The 13,320-nt window shown below is 34.3% G+C and overlaps 1 long non-coding RNA gene across 3 annotated transcripts; it reads left to right on the forward strand.

The window, feature by feature from the left end:
- Nucleotides 1-8,474: 8,474 nt before the first annotated feature.
- LOC127151289 (uncharacterized) lies at nt 8,475-10,788 on the forward strand. 3 transcript variants are annotated; one of them, XR_007824149.1, is made up of 5 exons: nt 8,475-8,709; nt 8,816-8,905; nt 8,987-9,086; nt 9,333-9,382; nt 10,187-10,773. It is a non-coding gene; the product is annotated as an uncharacterized LOC127151289 (long non-coding RNA). The 3 variants fall into 3 exon arrangements; XR_007824150.1 differs by having other exon boundaries at nt 8,475-8,905; nt 10,187-10,784; XR_007824148.1 differs by having other exon boundaries at nt 8,475-9,086; nt 10,187-10,788.
- The last annotated feature ends 2,532 nt before the right edge of the window (nt 10,789-13,320 follow it).

Genomic DNA, 13,320 nt, shown 5'->3' on the forward strand with positions numbered 1-13,320 from the left:
GAAAAAAAAAGGAAGGAAACCCTAACCCTAAAACCCTAAGCCGCCACCATCGTCGTCGCTCTTCCGATCATTAGCCTCATCGTCACCGATCGTCACCAATCCGTAGTCGTCTGCCTACATCGACTCGCACAGCCCCAGCAACCAACTGCGCTCAACCTCGTCCGCGTCTCTTCCCTTTCTCGTCAAGTCTTCGGCTGTTTGTGCATCCGTCAAGCGTCAGTGGGTCTCTGTCTTTGCCTCCGTCATTACTCCGTTGTCTTGGTATCTCCACGGTCGTTTCGCCATTGAAGCCGAGCGTGTTTCGTCGAGCCGCGTAGATCCGCTACCCTCCATCACATGTTCGTCGCTCGCCGTCGTCAACGGACGTTAGATCGGGAGCAACCGCTAAGCCCCATGTGCGCAAGGTCGCCCAAGCAAAGGCACACCGTGCGTGCTCAAGGTCCGCCCGAGCCAAGCCATACCGTGGGTCTGCTGGAGCCGAGCCGCGTCGTGCGTCTGTTGGAGTCGAGTCGCGCCGCGCCTGCTTCCTAGCCAAGTCGAGCCACTTAGCCAGTTCTTCTTCCTAGCCAAGTCATTTGAGCCACCAAACTTATTTTTGGCTTCTTACCATTTTTTTTTTTGTAAGTTTTAGTTGGGTTTTGGTTGTTTCCCAACAAATGTTGATTTTTTACCCTTAATCATTAGATGGTTTAGTTATTTAAATTTGGTGTTTTCTAACTATTAGGATTTCACTGCTTGGAAAGCGTGTGTTGCTGTTAGAATTCGACTGAGCTAATCTCCAGGTAAGAGATTCTACTACTAGACCCTCGAGTTTAATTTAAAGAGACCGCATTTATATTTGGTTACGTACCGGAGACGGTAACTATATAGCTTGAGGTTACAGTTAGGGACTGAAACTGTATTTATAACTTCTGTTGACTTTATGGTTAGAGCTGATAGTACGTTGATGTTATCATCTACGTTTTAATGACATGGTATTGGGGTTGAGGATGGTATGATATGTTATGTTGTGATATGTTATGATATGATATGATACGATGATGATATGTTATGTGCATGTTATGGATAGGGTGTATGTTAGCTTTACCTATTAGAGTTGTACCCACGTGAGTGTTCTTCAGGATCACCATATACTTAAGGCTGCGTAGTCCGACGGGATCACCAGTCTGACATCGACATTGACATAAACATGATTTGAGTTATTCGACGGGATTGCTCACACTTATGACTGCGTAGTCCGACGAGATCACCAGTCTGGCATGGACATTGACATAGACATGATTTGAGTGTTTTAGCGGAATCACTGACAGCCAGATCGTCTTAGGTGTTCCTTTGGGTTCACCAAAGACTAGCTTGTTCCTACGAGATCACAGATTGCATGTGTTATAGAACGTGCCAGTTCAGGGGTACCACTCTTCAAGACTCTAATAGGAAGTTAATAAGCACCTAGCGGGACTAGTAGTGGGTCCCTTACTGAGTATATTTATACTCACTTTTTCTATTTCTTTTTCAGGCAGGTGCAGAGGTAAGAGCAAAGGTAAGCTAGCGAATGACCAGAAGTGACCATGGCGAGCCATAGGGACACGTTTGCTTTTGCTTGCGTCATGCGTCAGATTTCAGCGTTGATATTTCCCTTGTTTTATTTCTATTTTTATTTATTTCTTTGTTTTCTTTTTCATTAAAACTAGACAGGGCCCAAGTTAGGATTTTGTTTTAATTTGTTTCCTCGCATTTTATTTACGAACTTAAGTGCCAATTTGAGGTTTTGTTTATTTCTTATTTAATTTAATAAAACTTTATTTCTTTTCTTTTAAAGTAAAGGCACCCTAAGGGTTGGGTCTTTACAATTATTGTTATTATTTGGGTCTATAAATAGCATTGATATTCTTAAGTTGAAAAAAAAAGGAAAAAAAAATAAAAAGACTCTTTATCTTCTTTTCTAAGATAACCCTCTGCTGTCGTTGCTCACCAATTTTAGTTATGATTAGTCCCTTTAACAAAGCTTGAAGATTTAAAGTGATAATTTTTTCATCAAGGATAAGAGAATTTTTCAACTTCCATGGGAGTAACCTTGGTAGGCTAAGGTAATTAAATTAATAATTTGTTAATTTAATTTTGGATCTATTTGGAGTTTCTTTAAAAGTTCAATTGGCTAATTTTTAAGATTTAAATCTTAAATTTTTCCTAATCAAGGTTGAATTGGTTTCAACTTTTTTTTAAAAAAAGTTAATTAATTTAGGAGAATTTTTGGTTGATGACAAATTGCTAATTTCATTAATTAAGATACTGAAATTTCCTTTTATGATTAGGATCAAATTAATTGGAGAATTTTTACTGTCAGCTAGGAGTAACTTGTTTGGCTAAAATCTCCAGGTAAGAGATTCTCCTACTAGACCTTTGAACTGAAGTTAAGATCTTGCATGTAATTTTTTATTATGCATTGATGTAGCTAAGATGCATAATGTGTTGATGTTAATGATTAATGATGATGACTGATTTACGTTAATTAATGATGCATGGTATATTAATCTCATGATTAAGGACGTTAAGATTAATATTCATGCCATGTTTATGATGTTTATGATATGCTACATGCTATGGATTGATGTTTGTTAACTTTGTCTATTAGAGTCGTACCCACATGGGTGTCCCTCGAAATCACCGTCTTTTTATGACTATATAGTCCGACGAGATCACATGTCCAGTATGAGATGATATGTATATGAGTGACTCGACGAGGTCACTCACAGCCTGATTGTCTTAGTGTTTCCTCCAGGCCCACTAAAGACCAATTTTTCTTAAGTATTCCTTTGGGTTCACCGAAGACCAGGGATGTTCCTATAGGATTACAGATTGCACGTGTTCGAGAACGTGCCAGTTTAGAGGTACTACTCTACATGACTCTAATGGGAAGTTAACAGATACCTAGCGGAACTAGTAGTAGGTCCCTTACCGAGTATATGTTTATACTTACTATTTCTATATTTAATATTTCAGGCAAAGGTAAAGGTAGAGGAAAGCTGGCAAGCAATAGAGAAGGATCTGTGACATGCCATATGGAGACTTAGTTTTGCTTCCGTGTCTATGTATCAGTGTTTCAATATTCTGTTTTTAATGAAAATTTATTCTTCCTCTTTTCGAGAAAGTGTCTCTTGTTATTGTTTCTTTTTAATAATGACCTCAACTTAGTATAAAAAGTTGGATCGTTACATTATATGTTTTTTAGTATTTTAAATTTTAGACATTTTACTTAAGATTATTTTTTATTATTATTTCTTTAAAATTGTTAAAACCCGTAGGTGATGTTTTCAAATTATTTTTGTCAGTTTTGATAATCTTATGTTTTGTAAACAGATTGATAGTAATTTTATAAACATTTTAGTTATCCTCTTTTCAAGAAAGTGTCTTTTGATGTTTATCTTTTGAGTAAATGACCTTAGATTAATTTAAAAGTTTGGGTCGTTACAGTACACATAGTTAAGGAATATTAATTGATGTGTTAATGAGTTTAGTCAATTATTCTCATATTGTTAGAGCTAATGATCTATAGATCCATTAGGTCCCCTTCCTAGCTCATAGAAGGCTATTGAGATTATTATGTCTTGAATGTAATTTGAAATATTCAAATTTACTTAGAAAATTAATATAATATATGTATGGTGATACATTAGACTGTAAAGTATATATTTTAATTAAACGTTATTGTATATAATCAATTTTGAATATAATTCAAAATTAATTTAGAGAGAATTAAATATGTGAAGGAGTTCAAATTTTAATTTAAATATGAATTGGATTCATATTCAAACTATATGTTAAAATTAATGCACATAAGATACACATCAATACAATAGGTTACGAGATAAATAAAATTGAATGTGATTCAAATGTAAGTGAAATTAAATATGAGATAATTAATTTGATTATTACTTAAAGTTAATTTTCATAAATATAACAAAACAACAGAATATTTACGATCCGCGTAACAAAATCAAAAAGCTCATGAAGTTGGCTATTTTTTTTAATATTTTAGGTTTGTCTTTTCTTTTCATCTTCTTTCTTCTGCAATTTTTCTTTTCCTTTCCATCATCCTTTTCTCTTCTTTTGCAATTTTTTTTTCAAACTATTATTATTCAAGATCATGTACCAATATAAAAGATCTATTTTTTTAAAAAAAATTGTTATTTGGTTGTTCAAGATTGCCAAGTATAAAAAATCGTGAAAAAAATCATTGGGATATTGGATAATTTGGTTGTTCAAGATCATGTGTCAAATATAACAGATTGTTAAAAAATCTTTAGGATATTGGGTAGTCAAATCTAAATGATCGTGTACAAATAATCTTAAAAAAAAGCGTTTAGATTTGGGTAGCCAAATCTAAACGATCATCTACCAAATCTAAACAATCGTGTACCAAAAAATCTTGAAAAAAATCGTTTAAATTTGAGATAAAATCTAAACGATCGTGTATCAAATCTAAATGATCGTGTACCAAATCTAAACGATATCTTGTACCAAAAATTGAAAAAAAAAAGTCATTTAGATTTGGCTACACAAATTTAAATGATAAAATCTAAATGATCATGTAACAAAAAATAGTCAAATCTAAACGATCATTAACCAAATATATTACGTGTCGGTGCCAATTAATCACGAGGACATTTTTGTCTTTTCCATTGTGGGTCTGTAGGCTTTTTCTATTTTCGAAATTGTTTTATATAATTTAAATATTTTGTCACTTTGTTATATTTTTTAAAAAACCCCATTAATTAACCGAAGAATTAGGTAATTAATTTAACTTAATTTAATTTAATTGGTGTTTTCCTTCAAACTTAGGATACTATCCATATTCTTCTACCTTTTTTCTTCCCCCACGTATTTGGTACCTACAAAACAGAAAGAAGAGATATGATATTAAGGATCACATAATAGTTATGTGAAGAAATAAATTCTCTCCTTTTCTCGATTCAAACAATTCCCAACCACAAACCAAACCTCAAAACACAGAGAATAGGGAGGTTGACGAAGTGGTGATGTTCTGCTCTGGACTCCAAATTGGTGTTTTGTAAATTCTGAGTTGCTAATGAAAATAAGTTTTGTATTTCCTCGTAATCTTTCTATTTTAATTTGAAAAACAACCTTAGCCATAGTTTTATAGTAGTTTTTTGCAACACACTTCAACTGCGTCAAGACTTTTATTTGTACGAGGTCATTTCTGTCACACTTGGCCGCGCACGCATCTTAGCCTGCCATACTAGACGTGGTATGTATTTGAGTATTTCTGACACGTTAAATGTCAATAATACTCAACTTGAGGTCCTTAAACTTTACTTAGTCTCCTGGTAACTTCTTTGATTTAACTTATAATTTATACTTTATGCAATGAAAATACTCAACACAATAGAAGTAACAGAACTTAAACTTTTATTAATTTGAGTCATGCATTTTACTATCAGCTTTACAACTCTTACAAATACAAGAAAATAATTCAAACTCAAAACTAAATGCCTGGCAGCCTCTTCTCACCTAGCAAGCTTCTCACCCTTTCCTCATTTTAGTTTTAGCACTTGATCACCTAGGAAGTAAAACTTTAAAACATAAGTCAAAAGACTCAGTGAGGTTTTCGTGAAAACCTTCTATGATGTACCTTTCATAATCATTTATTTATATCAAATCACATAAGCATAACAAATCACATAATCACATCATTTCACATAAACATACATTAGTCATAAACATTTCTTTCACCAAGAACCTGAATCATTCTCTATGCAAAGACTCATCATCTTGTGTTTAGACTACTGTGATGGCCTTTTCATCAACAGCATCCAAGAATATCCTGATTCATTCCTTGTTCCTCAAACTGCCTAACACAATACACATCTTTTATGCATTGGTCAGCTTCACTCCATCATGCAGTCCTTTTTGTACATGGTTGTCTTTACCCTTATGTGCACATAAGAGTTAGGTCATTGATAGGAAGAAGACTAATGGTTTGAACATCAATTTCATATTCAATTGAAACATATAAAACATACTTTAAACAAAGCATAAGCTTTTCATTTGAAATCTCATTGGAAACACTTATATAGAAATCATCATTCCAAATCAGTAAAGACTTTTTAAAGAAAGCTTTCAACATATAAACACTTTGAAGAAAACACTCGCAAACTTAAAAACTTAGTAGCCTGAGACCCCAAATGTTTCTACACTTCTTCTTCTCGCAAGTTCTTTCAAGAGCAACTCAAATACTTAGTTTTTCTTTTCATATTTACACCAACAGACTCTTGAATAATTTGACTTCATCCTCTATTTATACTAGTCTTTAAATGGATTAGTCATCCCAAAACTCTTGGTACCTGGCCAGCTCCTACTCTTAGTGGTGCACGTGGAAGCTTAGTATTTAACTTAACTATGCTTAGCTTAAACTTCTACACGTGGCCCATTCAGTATCCTTAGGAAATTTCCTAGATGTTTCCTTATTTCTTATCGCCTAGTCTTTAGCTTATGGGGAAGCTAAGCCCGCGTTCTAAAGTTTCCTCACCTTCTCTTTATCTTGCAATAAGCTCCAATGCCTACTTCATATCGCCTAGCTCTAATCAAAATGCCTTCTCTTAAGCACTTAGTTAAATATTAGTCTTTCTTAGGTACGGGTTCTAAATCATTGCAGTCATAGTGATTACACTAAGTACGTATTTTACGATGTTAATGATCATTTTAGTTGTTATCTTACCTTGAGCTTGCACGATTACACACATTAAACTGAACCCATAGCCTCCCATGTTGAAGAAGTTGGAACAAAAGAAAAAGACACTCACTTGAAAGAAACAAATTTTTATTAAAAAAATTTACAAAACATGGACAGTTTTAGAGAGATCACTTTTTTACTCTCAAAGCACTCACTCACAGTTCTTTCTTTCTTTCTCTTTTGTTTTGCTTTCTTTGCTTGGTTCACAAATGAGGACATAACTCCTATTTATAGGTGTGAGATCCTTAGAGCCCAGGCCAAGGTTTCTCTAGAGTTCTAACTATTCTAGATATTTTTAGCCTCATCCTTATCCAAAAGAACTCTCTATAATTTGTTAACTTAAATAAAATCTAGGATATTTCTAGATTTTTTATTTCAGATATTTATGTAAATGAATTATGGAAGGTTAAAGAATAATTATACTATTGGAAGAAATATAATTACAGTGAAAAGATATTTATATTTTGGAAAAAAAAAAGGAAAAGGTTGATGTGATTTTAGAATTAATTAATGAAGAAAGAAAATGAATTTAATTAGTGGAGAAAAAAGGGATTATTGAAATAGTAATAATGATATATTATTATTATTATTTAAAGCATTTATTGGTATGCTTGCCAATTAAAAAAAAAAAAGAGAGGAAAAGGAATCGTCTTCTTCTCCTTCACAAGCCCTAGTGCCCGCGTTCTCTACAGCAAGCGTTTGTCGCGTCTGCCACCACTGTTTCTCCATCGTACGACGTTTAACTGCCATTCACGTACAAAGGAAGTTGTTACTCCCCTCCGATGAAGCCTAGTCATGGCAAGTCCAAGCTTTGTTTGTCGCAGACCTTAAGTTGCAATTGTCGTTGTCGATTTTGTCTCTTAAAGTTCAACGACTCCGAGTTGCACCACTGCCTCATCTCACGCTCGATTGAGCCTCTGTCACTCCAATCATTGGTCACCTATTTTTTAAGTTTGGGGTGAGTGGGCTTTGTTGGATCCTTGCACGCAAACTCAATACCAATAGCACCAAAAAGCACTCGCTTATTTTGGCTTTGGGTTCTTCTTATATAGGATCTAATCGTAAATAAATTATGTTGGGCTCTAACAATCAGACTAATATAGGCATGTAGGTTAGGATTATGAAATAACAGGTGCGCGCTCTACCTATGTGTTGCTAACTTCATGATAATCTACATTGAGTACAAGTTTTCCTCATGCTTGCTAAAGTGTAAGCGAACCAAGAGGTTTCTAGGGTAAGTCAGGGTCGAACACTGGAAATTTCTATCAAGCTTTAAGTATAATGTCTACTCTTCCTCTAGGCGGTATACAATATTTATACAGTATGAAGGAAATGTATATGTGTGTATTAATTCTATTATTTACGCTAGAGATTCTACAAAAGGTGACATGGAATTGTGTAATTATGGAAAATGAACTAACTTGTGTTAAGAGGGGTGAAGGAAAGTCTTAGTATTCTAGGTGATCTAAGCTATGCGGATTGTCCTTGATGTAATATTGTAAACCCGATATTTTCTTGGTTTAATTTCTTTAAATGTGGAAAAAAAAAGAAAAAGAAAATGGAAATTAAGTGTAGATATATATATATATATATATATATATATATATATATATTTATATATTAAATAGTTTTATTAAATAAAGTAAAGAAAAGAAAGAAAAGAAAGGATAAAAAGAAGAAAAGGAGAAGAAAATTTCATTTTTTCTTTTCTTCTTCTTCTTCTTCCCTTCACCGCCAAGATTTTGAAGACATCCAAGTTCCATTTTTTTTTCTTTTTCCTTCTTCAATTTGCAGAGAACTTCTAAGAGAGAGTTTGGAAGAAGAAGAGAAATTTTACTAGAATTTTTAGGTTGAAGAAGAGGAGGAGAACTCAAGCAAAGTGTATCAATGGCTGAATTTTAGTTCATTCTGCACATCACTGGTTTTTAATTCGTTTTGAACTCTTCAAAAGGAATTAAGAGGTGAGATTTACATTTACTGAAAGTTAACTCATTTTTAAACAAACTTTATGAAGAACGTTGGAGCAAATTCGGATATTCATTTGGTGCTTTTTGATGAAGAAAACAGGGCAGTTGGTTTTCACTCGAAATCAGGAGGTCTCTGGTTTTTCTTGTATTTCAGAGTGTATCGGTGGAGTTAGAATCTCTATTTAGTATGGTTGGAAAGCTTATTCAATTTACTACAATTTTCATGAAGAAATTGTAAACCAAAAACGACTAAATATCAGCTAAATTGTAGGGACAAGTTAAAGAGGTCGTGTGCGCGCGATTCTGGAAGTGGTTCTGTTTTGAGGGTTATATGTGTTTATGCACGGGGAATCAGATTTATATGTCTTCAGGTAAGTTTTAGAGGATCTCAAAATGAAGATTTTGATATAAAGAACACTCATTTTGGTTAAGTATTGAGAAAGTTATAGTCCTTTGAAGTTTATGTTAGAAATCTGGAAATTTTAGAGAATTGTTGAAATAGGATTTTATTTCTTAAGCTTTGTTTTCGTGAGCGTCATCTTTGGTGCGACATGTTATGTATATCTTTAGGAAACCAGAATGTTTAGAGTTTTAATACTCGGTTGGGTTGTTGGCAGGCCGAGAAGAATTAAATCGAGCTTATAGACCAAGGATCTAGCCCAAGACTGTGAGTGACAAAACCAACTTTGAAATATTTTCCATAATTGTTATTATGATTGAATGCGATAAATGTTTATTTACGAAGCCATGAAAAGTATTTGAATTTCATGACTATTTTCAAGTATACATTTGGAGACTAGATTTCTTAAAGAAATTTATGCTAGCACGTAGATATTAAATGTTTGGAAAGTATTTAAACCACAATATTTTAAGAAAAGCATGAATTAGTATGAAGTTTTGTTTTAAGAACTACAATTTTCCATGAAAGAGCTGAGTAAAGTTCGAGCTTTGTGTAAAATTTATAAGCAGGCATGTTTTAATATTTAAAGATGATTTATGAAATTTTCATTAACTACATGACTGAGATCTTGAGCCTGAGGCTAGAGATTACCGTGTGCACACTGGTTAGATTCCGTTGTTGAGGTTGAGTGTACTCCGTAACAATGATGCTGTCGTGAGTGCTGGGCGGGCCCCACTACGACAAAGATGATGGGAGTGCTGGGCGGGCCCCACTACATCGTAGTGCTTGTAAACGTTGTTATACTAGGTGTACCCTACACAACGTAGATTCGTCATGTTAGTTAAAATGCTTCGATATACTTGATATGCCTTGCTAGATTTCAATGATGAACATGCTAAGTATTTAAGGAAGCTATTCTTACTACTACACATTTACATTTGCGACTTGTATAAACAGATCTATATGTGTAAAGTTTTCATGTGCTCTTATCTTTAAATTCATAGTTTTAAACTGAGTCACTCACTGAGCTTTATAGCTCACCCTTTCCAAAATGTTTTACCCATTTTCCAGGTAGAGATCGACTTCCCGATGCCTGATAGACTGCCTTAGTCTGTGGAAGCTTCATTATCGATTGCCAGTACGTGTTTTGGGTTGGGCATAGAGTCTGTTGTGTTGTGGTGTATATACACCCTTGTATGTTATAGATACTCCACAGTTTGTATAAGCTTTAGGAGCTGTAGTTGTGTAAATTTTGTTGGTTATATTTTTTTGATTAAGGTGTTTTTAGGTTTACTCGTGAAATCGGTAAATTTTGAGGTACACTTCATGTATGTGTTTGACTAGCCTAGGATCCGCTGTGTTTTGTGGCATGTACAATAGTTTATATACTAGATTGGCAAGTTCATCACATGAAAGTTTTAAGCAGAGTCGACAGATACAGGTACAGTAAAGCGTTGTTCGTCGGCTTCACACCATCTTTCGGTCTAAGGTAGCAGGTAGTCCGGGAGGGGGTGTGACAAATATAGATCTCTTGGCCATCATATATTTAAGGTGAGCAACCTTTCGACGCCTAAACATCACATTTGTTCTCCTTTCGGCATGCAAATGGTAAAGATAAATCAAGCGACATACATTTAGGCTTCCTTATTTATAATCATCATATTGGCTCTCTATTTCAGGTGAACAACCTCTCGTTGTCTAAACACCACATTTGTTCTCCTTTCGAGACACAAATGATTGGAGTCAAAACGTCATAGTAAAGTTTGTTTCAAAACTCCTTACTGTACGTGTTTAGCCATGTCCTTGCTACTTACTCTCTCGAGTAGTTTGTGACCAACGCTGACCAAGAGCTTTAGTTAAGCTAAGTTGAACATGATGAGATTTATAACTAAAAAATCCTTATCAAGTACCAAACACAAACTTAAACTACTTAAAACACATCAACAAGATGAATAGCAAAAAAATGACAGATTAAAAGTGAATAAAAGTGAAGTATTGATTGATGTAGGCCTCTCGGCTATATGAATATCTAAAATCAAGCATTACAATAAAAGTACAAAAAGGGAATTGGGAAAAGAAGTCGAGCCACAAGATGCATAGAAATGCATTCCTTTGCTCTTTTACAAGTTAGGGAGAAGAAGATGATGGTTTTTCTCTCTAATCTCTGTCAAAGTTCTCACTCAAAGGTTGATCAGAGAAGAGGTGGAGAAAGGAAGGACTTCTATAAAAGGTGAAAAGGCTTCTCCTTTCCATCGGCTCTGATGGACACAAACCTCCATAAGCTCTCTTAGATTGGTCCATTCAGACCCCTCTCTTTTGTAAGGTAGAGATGGAGGCTTTATATAGGCTACTTTCAATGGGAAACTTCTATTCTTTTGCACATGTCAGCACCGAATGAAGTCTTGTCAAGTCACATCAACTCCAACTACTATTCTCATCCTTTATTGAATCTCATCGCGTGATGATGTGACATATCGCATAAGCTTTTGCATGCATTCCTAATGCGGTTCACTCTATTTCTTCTTTTCTTCATAATCGTGCAATAAAAATACTATATTCTCTTATTTTTATGAATTTGCAATGAAGCTACATGTTTTAGCACTTTTATCCCAAGTTCTAACTCCATTGTTCTACCTAAAAGACCATAATAACTTGTATTTCTACAAGTTATCAGTGACCTTGATGGGTTTTGACTTGGGTCTTAAGATCTTCATTAAAAGTTATTCAAGGATCTAAATTTAAATTAAATTGGAATGAAAATTTAGATTATTTTCTTTTTAAAGTTTCAATTGGAAGGATTAATTTGTGGACTTTCCCTCAAATTTAAATTGGATTGAACCTTAGTTTTTGGGGTTTTCTTCATAGGAAGAACTAATTCGAGACTTTTAGATCAAATAGTGGAATTTTTTCCAACTAAGGCTGAAATGGTTTCAACCTCAGCTTTGGGTAAGTTCGGAAGCCTAAGTAAATATTGGATGATTATGGTTGAGAAAATTATTAATTTCATTTTGTTTATGTTTAGGATTGGTTTATTTGAATTTTGACTGTTAACCAAGGATTGTGCTAATCTCGTGTTAAGAGATTTTACTATTGGACCTTCGACTTAAATTTAAGAGATTGCATGTATTTATGGATTATGCATTGGTGTTTGCTAAAATGTATAGTTGATTTGATTAAATGTTGACTGATGTAATATGATGATTAAGCATGATTTTTGGATTCCATGCTTTATCGATTCTTATGCTCTATGGATAGTTAGAACTGATGATTCATGTCATGTTTCTGTTAATTGTTACATGCTTTTGGACTGTGGTGTGTTTGTTATCTTTGGTTGTTAAGCTTTATACCCCACTTGTATTGTGTTCCTATCTATGGGGTCACTCACACGACTAGGGGTGTTCCCATGGGACCACTCGCACAAGAGGTGTACCGACGGATCACATGCATGGTTAAGGGTCAATTATATTGTGTTAATACAAAATCACTTGCATGACTAATGGTGTTTCGATGGAATCCCTCACACGATTAAAGGTGTACCTATGTATTATAGACATGATTTAGGAGTGTGTACCCACAATCACTTGCACGACTAGGGGTGTTCCTATGGAATCACTCGTACAATTAAGAATGTTTGTACGGTCTCACTCACCTAGGTTTGCTCCATTTAACACATGACATTATTATTATGTTCCAAATAGGAAGTTAACAAATCACCTAATGGACCAGTAGTGGGTCCCTTACTAATTATATTTGTGAGGCCCATACCTAAGAAAGGCTAAAATTTGACTTAGTGTTTAAGAGAAGGTGTTTTAATTGGAAGGTTATGATAATAAGCTGACGTTTGAGTTAGTTTGCGAGGAAATATGACGCGATAAGATTGTCCACTTTTAATAATCATTAGGTGATTAAAGTTCTTTGCGAGATGGAGCAAGACAGGAAAATGTCTAATCTTGATTTAACAATTATTTACGTGTAAAGCTAAGAGTTAAGCATGTTTATGTTAAACGTGAAGTTTACACATGTACTACTAAAAGTAGGAGCTAGCAAGTTATCAAGAGTTTTGGGATGACTAATCCATTTTAGGACTAGTATAAATAGAGGTTGAAATCAGATTATTAAAGAGTCTGTTGCAGAAAATCAGAAAGAAAGTCAAGTGTAAGTTGACTCTAGGCAATAAGGAGTAAGTTATGCTATGCGTTTTGCGA

Source organism: Cucumis melo, chromosome 10 (genome assembly GCF_025177605.1).
Source record: "Cucumis melo cultivar AY chromosome 10, USDA_Cmelo_AY_1.0, whole genome shotgun sequence".
Classification (NCBI taxonomy): Eukaryota; Viridiplantae; Streptophyta; class Magnoliopsida; order Cucurbitales; family Cucurbitaceae; genus Cucumis; species Cucumis melo.